This window comes from Triturus cristatus, chromosome 8 (genome assembly GCF_964204655.1).
Source record: "Triturus cristatus chromosome 8, aTriCri1.1, whole genome shotgun sequence".
NCBI lineage: Eukaryota > Metazoa > Chordata > Amphibia > Caudata > Salamandridae > Triturus > Triturus cristatus.
Genome location: NC_140591.1, coordinates 1,442,057,162 through 1,442,070,740, shown reverse-complemented (window position 1 = coordinate 1,442,070,740; position 13,579 = coordinate 1,442,057,162).

Genomic DNA, 13,579 nt, shown 5'->3' with positions numbered 1-13,579 from the left:
GCTGCAGGCGCACAATTGCATAATTCCAGTGCCCATGGGTATACACCTAACAGCCAACTCAACTCCCATACTGTGACAAGCAGCAGTGCACGAGGAGAGAGTCATGGCAGAAGATGTTCTTTGACACAGAATCGACATCTGGTGAACACTCTGGCATGGAGGCGTCTACCAGAAGTCCTGTTTGAGGCCACTAATTAAAGGTCAGGGTAGAAACAACACTTTCAGCCAGCTACTGGAGAGGTGTCTGCTGCAATCTCAGTAGAGCTTAATTTGGGATGACAGTGGCACAGACTGGCACAGACTGCCTAGTTCTGGGCTACTTGTTGTGTTACCAAGGGTAGGTAAGCCATGGACCTTGATCGAGAAGGTAAAGTAAAAGCAACAGTTTAAATATTACAAACATGTGATGAGGAGGCATGTAGATGACATCTATCTGACGGAATTACTTTAACACTTGTGCAGGGGGAACAACATAATTGCGGGATTCGCCAATTTAGGCCACAAATTTAAATTTAAGAAATCTAAAATTGCCCATCTCAGCATCCTATTTTTGGGAGATGAGCTCTCAAGTGAAGGTAAGAGCCTGGTAGCCAACTTTATAGAAAAGTGCATGCTGCTCCAACCTCTAAAAACTCTCAAAGGTTTACAATCCATATTAGGATTTCTAAATTTTGGCAGAACATACATTCTAGATTATGCAGAAAGAGTAAATCCTTTCTACGACTTATTCAGACCCGATTTCCCAGCACATCAGTGGACACAGCAAAACACAGATACTCTCCGTTGAGTTCAGGCTGACATGATAGGTTCTAAACACTTGCACACATATGTACATTCTACAAACTTGTTGATCCATGTTTTCCCCAGTTTATCAGGATACACTTACATCACTTTCAATGAAAGTGAGACAGTCCTGATTGCAGGGGTGTCATCCTCGATGCAGAGATGGAATCCTTCGTTCTAAACCATTGGGTGAGGGGGTTAGTGCTTCCCTAGGGGTTTCTTGGCTGCCCATACACACATTTATACATATACATGCTACATATACAGATCTAGGCTAGGTACATTTAGGCAAATTACTTAGGGTGCACATTTTAGGAATATGCAAGTGCTATTGTTTTTATCTGAACTGCTTATGTTCATCTTAATAGCACTATGGTAGAAATGTATCAACTATTCACTATATTGGTACTAGCAATCCCTTTTGTATGCTTCTGTCTCCTGATTGTCGCAGCACATTTGTTTTACACAAGGCTGTTGATGAACCAATAGATACTTATTGAAACATCCTAATCGCCATCCTGTGTATTTTCTGAAAGAAAGCAAGCATAAGTGTCTAAGCGAAACATACTGTACTATTTTCCACGATCCCTGCGGAATCAGGGTTGTCATGTTCAATGGTTGCCAGAGATTACCTACACCATTGTAGAATACAGTGGGGTGGTAGTGGCCCTGTAGAGCTAGCTGGTCTAACTGCTGACATACCCTGTGTTGGTGTACAGGAAGCGGTCAGTTTAGGTCATCCAAAAAGCCCAGGTCCCAGGGGATTCCTCTGAACTATATGACTTCATCTTGATTTTATGTTCAAGAAAGTCCTCAACTTTTAAGTCTACCATTCTCTGACATCAATGGATATTGAACACAGTATGGGCTGCAGCCCTTTTGAGCAGTAATGTATGGAAAATATCCAAAATTAACAATTAATGAAATAGTAAAATAGGTGAATGTTTATAGGAAAGGTTAAGGAACAAAAGGGATACAGGGGACAAACAATAAACTACTGGGGAAGATAGAACATTGCGAGGTAAACAAATTCAATCCAATGCACACAGAGCATACAACTATTTAATAAAAGTAAACAAGCATCATTTTAGTTTATATTACCAGGTCAGAAATTGGGCGAGAGCGAGTACAAAAGACTAAGGGCCTCATTACGATGTCGGGCAGAAACGTTCCGCCCAAAACTGTGTCCGATTGTGGATCCGACCGACTCGCAGTCGGCAGTTCTTCCCAACCGATTATAATGCTTCTGAACACCGTTCAGAAGGACTCCCATTGACTCCAATGGGAGCTTGTTTTCTGACTCACAACACAGGCTACCAAGGAGAAAAAGGGCGTCTGCGGAAAACCTTGCTCCCTGTGGCAGGCACCCTATGGTGCCTGCCAAACTGTGCATGGTTTTAAAGGGGGGTCCCTTGGGTACCCCCAAAGCCCCCAACCGGAGGCCTCAGGATGAAGGGAGGCCTGCTATGCATTAGCAAAACAAAATGGACAAGTTTTTTGGTGATTTAGAGCAAACGTTTTTCGCTGTCACCTTATGGGAAATTTGAAAGGAGAGTGCACAACTGTTGTAGAAAAAAACCCTCACCCACCTACCTAGTAGGTGGCATGCTTCATCATTGGGGCCCAACTGGATTGCCTAATACAATCCAGCTGTGCTATGACGCCTGAGTTACAGCGGAGCAGGATTTTTGAAGTTGAGCAGAAAGTGACGTGCTATGTGGAGTGCTATAGGTTAAAAATGTCTCTAAGGAATGCCCTTTAGGAAAAAGTTTTATTGGAAGGGTCCCCGGACAAGTGTTAAAAATTATTCGGGATCTCTAATTAGGAATATTATTTTCCTTGGTATCCCTTGTAAATAAGGTCTACTATTTTCAGCCTACTAGATGTTTCTGGAGGCTTTCGTCAGGACCGAAAAGATGGTGACTGGCCGCAAAAACATGATGGAGGCCAGGTGAAGTGTAAATATCAGCACACACCGCTTTTGTGACTTCTATTTGCAACCACTGGTTCAATCAACTGCTGCCTACTTAAGAGATACCAAAGACCTACTGAACCAAATCAATAACCTTGCGTTCAACCCTACTACATCTATCCTAGTAAGCCTGGACATAGAAAGCCTTTATACCAGCCTACCTCAAGACGACACCCTCGAGGTTATCCGCACCTCCCTTGACAAAACGACCTGGGATTTCAATACTCCTAAATCCTTCGTAATGGAATGTGCTGAAATAGCCCTTAAAGACAATTTCTTTGAATATGAAGGCACCCTCTTTCTCCAACAATACGGTACATCTATGGGTAGCACCTTTGCTCCCAGTGTAGCGGGTCTATATGTGTCTAATTTTGAAGATCTATATATCCTCAACCATCAATCACCATATATCCAGGACATCACTTTCTACAAAAGGTACATCGACGATGTATTCCTGATATGGACAAATGAAAGCCAAAGACTCAGTGAATTCTTAAACTGGATAAACACACTCGATCCTAACTTAAGATTCACTCACACAACAAGTCGTACCAACATCACTTTTTGGACCTGGAGATTGAAGCACGAAATGGGGTACTCTCGACAAAAACCCATTTCAAACCAACGGCCAAAAATTCCCTTCTACATTTCCAGAGTTTTCACCCTAGGCCACTGAGGGACAATCTACCGTTTGGCCAATACCTTAGACTATGCCGAAATTGCAGTGAAATAAAAGAATTTAAAACACAATCAGAAGAATTGACAAAAAAACTACAAAACCGTGGATACCCTAATAGAATCATCCAAAGAGCGCAAAAAAGAGCAAGGAACCAAAACCGAGACAGTCTATTGGAACCCAAAGTGGATACGCCAACAACTATACCGCTCACATGTGTAACTACCTTTAATTCCATCTCAAACAAAGTAGCCAAACTCATTTAAAGCAATTGGAAAATGGTAACTTCAGGTAAACTACAATGGGACAAACCACTATTCTCCTACAAAAGGTCTCACAACCTCAGAGACAGTCTTGTGTCAACCAGACCTAAAAAAGTCCTGAATGCCCCCAATACAGTACGGAATGCTTGGGGTCTACCAGAAGTGACAGGCCACTACCCATGTGGCAACTGCAGCATCTGCCATCTTACTCAAACAACTAAAACCTTACATCTTGAACAAGGCAAAACCTGGACCATCATGAAACATACTAACTGCAATTCGGCAAATGTAATCTACCTCATTACATGCCCCTGCAAATTACGATATGTCGGGATGACCAGCAGAAAAGTCAAAATCAGAATCTGTGAACATCGCAGCAACATCCGTTGCAAGCGCAGCACGACAAAACTCACAGAACATTATCTAGCTAAGGGACATACCACCAACGACATCTCCTGGGTCATAATTGAACAACTTGAGTCTAATCAGACCAATATCCAGGAACGATTGTTCGAAAAAGAACAACGTTGGGTATATAGACTCTCAACCCATATCTCAGGACTAAACGATAACGTACCCTGGAATAGCATACATCGCTCATGAACAAATTCCAGAACCAATGTATGTAACACACGTTTTCACGGTTTCAACTGCACGTTCCCTAACAGACTAGAGGATATTTGCAGTTTGATTACCATTATAGACATATGCCCACTCTTAACTATACTGGCTTATTTGACACCCTGCCATTGGCACCCCAATCCCTACTCTCAGGACCCTATGTAGACGTCACTACGTCACATAAGTCCTCGTAGCATTGCCAGTTTCAATAATAATACATATACTGCAAATAAGTCCATGTAAATATTAAATTACATATCTGCGACCTCTCACTCCCATTTCCCGCCCGTTGCACTGGGACCATGGTGCTCACACAACCTGCGTGTAATTTCTACCTTTTAAGTTGTATTCATAAGTTAAATACACATAATAGGATTTTAATCTACTACACTTCGTAATACACATAACAGGATTTTAACCTACCAGAGTGTATATTCCCCGTCCTGATGCCTTGTACCGTTTGGTAACGCTATCACATCACACATGATCATATATATGATAGCCATCACCAAAACTTTATTGAGACACCCGAGCACTCTTTTAACAGGATAGCATCCAATTCATTCCTTCCTGTTTTATCCATCTCCACAACTTTATTGAGACACCTGAGCAAACTTGTAACAGGACGGCATACATTTTATTCCTTCCTTTATAGCCCATCCGGCTCGTGTTTCTTTACCAGATGATCCCCTGCACCGCAGCGGAACGACACACAAAATCTTGATCCATAACCACCTTGTACTGGACCGATCGTGTCATCCCCGTGACAGTTTCCCCTTCCAAGCACATCGCGCTCACGCATGCGCAGCTTCCACCCTTCGCAGTCACTACGCTCTAGTCTTTCAGAGCCGCCCACGTAACAGCCCACGTGACATCCCGCCTCTCTTCCGCTTCCTTCTTAGCCCCCTCCAACCATTAGTACGGGGCTTACCAAGCGGGCCCGATCGACGCTCTAGGTACTTCGGACCTGACTTTCCCTGACAAACGTGAGTACTTGGCTCCTACATGGAGCACGCCGGCATACTTGTTATCTTAGCCCCTTACAGAGGCTCAGACGAGCTCCACACATAGTAAGTGGCGCTTACACGCACAGAGAAAAAAAAACACGTAGCCTTTTATTGCTCAACCTTCCGATCTATCCATTATCTCTCTACTCCACTAGGGTCAAGAGGGGAATTCACACGTCGATCGGATACTAGAGGCATAACCACCTCGATACCCAAGTGAGATCGCTTTATCAGCCTTTATGTTGTCTGTCTTCAATGTTGTTGTCAGTGTGTTAGTCTTCACGCTAGTTTTACAGCAAGATACAACGCGCCACAAATAAACTAATGTTGAATGTTATTCACGCGTATGTCTCCAATATACAGCACTAGCCATTACGAGTGTCACCATTTGTCACAAAATAGTAGAGTGTGTCTCATGCAAGATATAATTGCACCAAACACACATACACTACCGATAGACGATAGAGATTATGATGAGCACTATGTGCCCTAGTATACTACGCTATTGACTCACCTGTTGTCTATCCACTTATGGACTCCCCGTGTATATCTACACCATTGGGGCACATTGTAGCCACGCAAGTTCTTTCTAGTGTTCGTGCATGCCCACCATGCTACAGGCATTAGACCACCAGCTACAAGTACAAAGGAGCATGCATTCTATAGCTGATGCATGTATACAACTGTTTTATGTGTCCTTACTAATTAACCTTTTATTTACAGGTACTCTCAAACGGAGATATTGTGAGTAAATCGCCACTACACTCACAGCACACTTTAGGGTGTGTGCTGATATTTACACTTCACCTGGCCTCCATCATGTTTTTGTTCGGCCAGTCACCATCTTTTCGGTCCTGACGAAAGCCTCCAGAAACATCTAGTAGGCTGAAACTAGTAGACCTTATTTACAAGGGATACCAAGGAAAATAATATTCCTAATTAGAGATCCCGAATAATTTGTAACACTTGTCCGGGGACCCTTCCAATAAAACTTTTTCCTAAAGGGCATTCCTTAGAGACATTTTTAACCTATAGCTACACTCCACATAGCACGTCACTTTCTGCTCAACTTCAAAAATCCTGCTCCGCTGTAACTCAGGCGTCGTAGCACAGCTGGATTGTATTAGGCAATCCAGTTGGGCCCCAATGATGAAGCATGCCACCTACTAGGTAGGTGGGTGAGGGGTTTTTTCTACAACAGTTGTGCACTCTCCTTTCAAGTTTCCCATAAGGTGACAGCGAAAAACGTTTGCTCTAAATCACCAAAAAACTTGTCCATTTTGTTTTGCTAAAGCTATTGGGGAAAAGGACAAGTTTTCTCTCTCTTTCCTCGCTCTCTTTTTGTTCTTATTTTTAGGCCTGCTATGCACCCAGAAAAGCAAGATTCCAACAGCCATTTCGTGTCGGACAGACCGAGTCGGAAAGGCTGTTGGAATCCGACATCGTAATTGGTTAGTCGGAAACACTGTACGAATTGGCTCCGAATGACACGGAATCTCCGAGAGCCATTTGGAACCGTTTGTGAATTTCCGAACGTGTTTCCTTCCGACTGCTTACATTGTAATCAGTCGGTCTGAATTGTTTCTGACTGAGTCGGGCGGATGGGTTCCGACACAGTCCAGGAAAATCCGACTGTCGGTCGTAGCCTTTCCGCTTGATATTATAATGAGGCCCTAAGCACACTAAGGGCCTTATTTTGAGGTTGGCGGTGAGGGAGCGGCCGGTCCCGCATCGCTAAACTCATAATAAGGCCAAACCCATGTGTGCACCGCCCGCCAGATCATTCCTTTTTTCGTCTCTGATCCAGGTGATTTTTTTGGCGGTCCCACAGCAGTGCCTATAAAAAAAGGCACAGCAATAGGAACACCAAAGCAAGTTCCTGCAGGGCATGGACTGTCAAGTCCATGCCCTGCAGGAACTGAGCATGCATGCAGACAGGGGGGCACACCATACCATACCCTGACCCAGAGGCAACCTTGGCTGAATCATCAGGAAAAGCAGCGGGTCGGCACAAAAAGTGCAAATAACACTGATTCATGAAAACCCCAAGTTTATTGCAATCCCCAAAAATCATTCTGGGACAGCCAAAGGAACTGGAACCGGTGTATTAACAGTAATGGCAACGGGTGTTGCACTACTCGCACTCTGACTACTTGTCCGATCAAACTGAAATGTAGCGGACCACCCCACCGTGAGTTTGGCAGTCCAATGGTCTGACAAGCTCATAAGAAGGCCCTAAATGGTCAAGGCCATGAATAAAAGGGGTGGCAAATGCATTTAATTTCCTAGCATTAAGAACGAGCCAAAAAATTCAGAGAATGTATTACATGCTGGAGGGTTCCTTTGCAGGTCCCACGCAGTGCCATAATGTATTGAGAATAATGATTTGCCACTGTGAATTAGCACCCAGTCAATAGTGAGACCCCACTTGTTTGAATCATTCCAGGAACACTCTTTGCTCTGATCCTTTCACAGCTCATGACACAAGATTTGGGGACATTTACAAGCATGATGTTTCTCGTGTATTCTATTAGGGCAATAATATTTTTGGTTCCAACCAGTGGGAGTTTCCATTTAAGGACGCCATTTCCTTTACAGGCACACTATCATTTTCACGTATAGTGCAACACTTACCATGCTCAAACCTCTATTTTCTGGGAAATGGGATTCTTGGAATTGAGAAAGGAAAACAGAAGAGGGGAGTAGGTTTTCTTGGGAGTTGGTATTATGGGTTACACTACTCCGTTTTAATTCTAACCCTTTGAACCTAATGTTAATTTCCATGGTGCAGATGACTTAGGTTACTTGGCGAACAGTGCCGGTCTGGTCTGGGTACAATGTACTATTGCAGCAAAGTGGTCAGTCAGTTCATCATAGATCGTCACCTTTTGAGTACTGGAAGCAGACCATTTATGAAGCTCTCCCTGGAATCACAAGGCATCCTACCTTTGCAAATCCACTATGGTTAGTAAATTTGAAAATGTTGTGGCAATTGTCATTATGAAGTCTATTAAATCAGGTTCAGCCCTGGACCCCTGCCCTTCCGCAGTATTTTCCATGGCGATGGACACTACCGCCCCTGTCATTACCCATGTCCGTAATACCATACTGACCTCTGGGATCTACCCCGATTGTCTTAAAAACACGCTGATTAAACCTCTATTGAAAAAACCCAGTCTTGACACGAAAGAGCTCAAGAACTATAGGCCCATAGCTAGTCTTCCCTTCCTAGCTAAGGTGGCAGAAAAGGCGATAAATCAGCAGCTCTCAGAACACCTAGAGACAAATTTGCTCCTGGATGACACACAGTATGGTTTCCGTAAATTTCATGGCACAGAAACTGCCCTCCTCAAAGCAGCCGATGATATTAGAACCACTCATGATCAGGGCATGACAGCGTTGCTTGTACTATTAGATCTCTCGGCAGCCTTTGACACGGTCGACCACAAGATCCTGGTCGACCGTGTCGGGAAGAAGGGAATTGACAACTTGGCTAGAGAGTTGCTCTCATCTTTTCTAGCAGATAGAACTCAGGTGGTCACCATGGGACCACATCAGTCAGCTAAGTTGTCGCTCCCATGCGGGGTTCCCCAAGGCTCATCCCTGAGTCCGACGCTATTTAATATCTATGTGTCGGACCTTGCAAGTATAATTAAGGCATCTGGGATGAGCCTAACTTCCTACGCTGATGATACACAATTGGTACTGGCCATTAAGGACAAAGGGACGGAAGTTGCAGAACGCTTTCAAAACACCATGGGCCTGATAGGAGAGTGGATGGCCGGCAACTGCCTAAAGTTCAACTCCGACAAAACGGAGCTGAAGAAAAATCATGCCAGTTCTTCCAGATGCTGCTGCCAAAACCCTGGTAACCTCCTTGGTCCTACCTTCCTTGTACTATTGTAACTCGCTTTTTCTTAATAGTCAAACCAGAGTTACAAAAAAATTACAAACTATACAGAATGCGGCAGCACGCCTCCTGACAAGAACACCCAAGTTTGCTCCCATCTCGGACACCATTAGGACACTCCACTGGTTAACTATCAAGAACAGGATCATTTTCAAATCTCTTTGTATAATTTACAAAACCCTACACGACCAAGGTCCACGCCCTCTTAAGGACCAACTTAAATGTTACAGACCAACCAGACAACTCAGATCCATGACTCTTAATCATCTATTTGTCCCACGCTCCAAAACTGCATCCTGGGGTGACCGCCGCATCACGGTAGCAGCACCCAAGATCTGGAATATGCTGCCTCAGCATATCAGATCCAGCAAATCATTACTTCAGTTTCGCAAGAGCATGAAAACATGGTTGTTTAACCAGTAATAACCCCCTGGTCCTTCCAACTATGAGGAGCTTCAGTTGTTAAGTCTAGCGCCGAGACGCCCACGGGTATTAGTTTGCGCTCTATAAATGCCAAAATAAATAAATAAATAAAAAATTGTGTTTAACAGAGTATTTTCCTCTTTATCCTTGGTGGCTGGTGTGGACATTTGCAGACGGACCATTTAATAACTTTTCCTTACTCTTTGTTTCAGAAATATAATCCCCCAGAGAGCTTTAGCCAGGCATTGGAATACCTAGTTCTAGGGGAGCCAGTAAAGTTCTAAAGTGGCTAGGGATATGAGACGAGTGACTCTTAAGGAATCTGTAGGCACATCCAATTCTCTCTGATGCTAATTAAATAGCACTGACACCTGTAGCTGGCTTTTTTTAACAATGCCATAAACAAATGCCACCTTCCCAAGGCTGTCTTTTCTTGCTTTTCAGTTTACTGGCTTTTCTCTTTCTGCTCTGGGCTAGAATTATCCACTGGGATTATCACAGGTGAGAGCCCAGAAACTGAAATCCCACCCACTTACATCCTAAGTAAAATGCTAAATGTTTTGGTTCAGATGTTTAGTTTTCAATGTCTGTTTTCAGATTCTGCACTATGAAAGACCAGTCTGCTAACACAGTGGAAAGTATAGCACGTATCACAAGCTGCTACGGTGCAAGCATTATATAGTCCCACAATCAGCAACTGTAAACATACTGCAGAGCAAGTGCACTAATGCTAACCGAGCCCTGTCACTAATAACTTCCTGAATCTGCCTTTGACCCCCAATGGGACGCTTTTGGATACTTAGACTGGCTTTTCTGACACCCACTGGGCAATTCCAGATCTGAGAGGAGCTGCAGGCAGTACTGCAGCCAGTGCCTCTCTCATTACCCCTCCCACACTGTTCCTCCCCCAGTAACAACATGGCTCTCCATGGCTCAGTTACAAAAGTCAGGGTGCTTCCAATGCCACCCAAAGGTCACAAAGGCTTTGACAAGAGGATAACAGCAGCCAACAAACACACAGTTGGATCAAATTGCATTGGGCAGTATTGCAGTGCATACAGATAAATCCCTAGTACAAGCAGCAAGCCGCAGCAGCAAGCCACACCATGCAGAATCACCAGAAGTGATGCTGTGGCCTTTAAAGGAATAGTATCAAGGAATCATTCTTATCACTTTGAATTCTCTCACCTTTGCCTCTCTCATTCTCTGACTATTATCTCGTTGGTTTTCCTACCTCATCCTCTGTTATTAACACATGCATCTACCAGTTTCTTTTATCCAACAGCCAGTTTAATGTCTCCCTAAGTTCCACTTATCTATACCTTGGCAGTTTTATTTTCAACTCACTAAATTAAGTTCATTTTTCTTCTCTCACTCCTCTCTAGCTCTATTTGCATGTATTGCACCTGCCCATCACCTTTCCGTCATCTCTCTTTCCCGTCCCATTTCTCCACTCACACTGTTCCATATCTATCTTCTCTCACTACTTTATCCACCTTGCACGGAATACCTCTGTGCCTCTTCCTCTTTCTGTTTGCCTTCTGCTTTTAGTCTCCAACTCGTAGGGCCCGATTCACAGAACTAACTTAAGACAAAATCCTAAACTTACTACCATTTTGGTATTCACAGAAGGCACTTACTCATTTTGGTATTCACAGAAGACACTTACTCATTTCGGCATTCACGGAAGTTAGGAGTCCTAACTTTAGGACTCTTAAATGCCTTCTGTGAATACCGAAAGTCTTAAAGTTAGGATTTTTCTGAGTTTAGGAGTCCTAAAGTTAGGAGTCCTAACTTTACTACTACTAAACTTAGAAAAATCCTAATTTTAAGGCTTTCGGTATTCACAGAAGGCATTTAGGAGTCCTAAAGTTAGGAGTCCTAACTTTACTACTACTAAATAGAGAAAAATCCTAATTTTAAGACTTTCAGTATTCACAGAATGCATTTAGGAGTCATAAAGTTAGAAGTACTAACTATACTACCACTAAACTGAGAAAAATCCTAATTTTAAGGCTTTCGGTATTCACGGAAGGCATTTAGGAGTCCTAAAGTTAGGAGTCCTAATTTTACTACTACTAAATAGAGAAACATCCTAATTTTAAGACTTTCGGTATTCACAGAATGCATTTAGGAGTCCTAAAGTTAGGAGTCCTAACTATTCTACTACTAAACTGAGAAAAATCCTAATTTTAAGTCTTTCGGTATTCACAGAAGGCATTTGGGAGTCCTAAAGTTAGGAGTCCTAACTTCTGTGAATACCAAAATGAGTAAGTGCATTCTGTGAATACCAAAATGGTAGTAAGTTTAGGATTTTGTCTTAAGTTAGTTCTGTGAATCGGGCCCGTAGTCTACTGCTTAAGCTCCTTTTCTCATTCTTCAGCGTTCCTCTTATTCACTGACTATATCCTTTCAGCTAGGGGTGGGCGGAATTTGCGTAATCGCGTTACGCAAATCTCCGCGAAACGGTAAAAAATCTCCGCGAACATGCAGAAATTCCGCGAACACGCGGAATTGCTTGTTCGCGATGCTTTTTTCCTGTTCACAGTTGCTGTTTGTGTGCTCGGGGAGAAATATCTAGCGAACACGCATTTTGAGAACGCGACCAAGAAAAAATTTCGCGAAGTCGCGGAAAGCAGAATTTTGGGCAATTTCGCGTTCTCCGCGGAACACGAAATTACAGAAATTCCGCAAATTCCGCGAGCGGAACGGAATTTACCGCCCAGGCCTACTTTCAGCCATCATTTCCTTTCAGTTCCTTCGTCCTGTTTCCTTGTTACATCTGTTCTATTTTTTTTGCCTGTCACTGGCTATTTCCGTTCTTTCAGCTATCTTCCCATTTTGCATTTATTTGTTGCTTCTACTTTTCTTACACTGCCTTCTTTCTTTCACTCTTGCTGTTACTGCTTTATTTTTATTTATTTTTCATTTTAGTTCTTCATATCCCTTCCACGTGTATTACATTCTGCTACTACTGGTGCTTTATTCAAAAGGTATCCGCAAACTCAACTTTCAGTCTAACAACATAAGCTTCTAAATGTTAAATGCAAAATGATTGAGGCTAAAAGTCTCTACCTAGGTTACATAGGATGCGGACAACACAGAACACTGATGGTACTTTTGATCTTTACAATGTTCGTCAAATGATTTAGGACCTGCCAAACTCATGGTGGCGTTGTTGCTACCGCTGCACCGGTGGTCTCACCGCCCTATACCAAGTAGGGTGGACGGACCGACATGGGATTGCTGCTGCCGCAAGAGATGTGCGATCCCTGGTGGTGTTGCGGCGTATTGAAGCCACAATATGCTTGGTGGGGCCACTGCAGCCCCACCGACCGAGTTTCCTCTCTACCACGGTTTTCAAGGCATTGAGCCTGTCATGAAAACCGTGGTGGAGAGGAAACAAAGTGGGTCCTACAGGGCCCCTTGTTGCCTCTGCGCCAGGGGATGCTTGCAGGGGGCACATGGTGTGCCCCCCCTGTCTGCATGAACCCCCATTTCCTGGAGGGCATGGAATTGAAAGTCCATGCCCTGCTGAAACTTGCATTGGCGTTCCCATTGCGGTGCCTTTTTTATAAACACCGCTGTGGAACCCCCAAAGCACCACCCCCTAATGATAAAAAAAGGTTGTGAGCTGGTGGAAGGTGCACACACGGGTTTGGCCAAACTCATAATAAGGCAGTTTAGTGTCCTGCAGGACGTTCATTTTAACATTTTGTCGAAAAAGGATCAATGAAACAATATTATGGTAAAAAATATCTGTGACAAACATATTGGGCCTAATTACGATGGCAGTGGGACCGCCATCCTCAGGCCGTCGGGGGCGTACCCACCGCCATTGGCCCCAGCAGGTCTGCCCACCGCATTAGGATGCGGCAGGCGGAGGCATCTGGCAGAGGGGCCGTCCGCCTCGCATCCGACGAG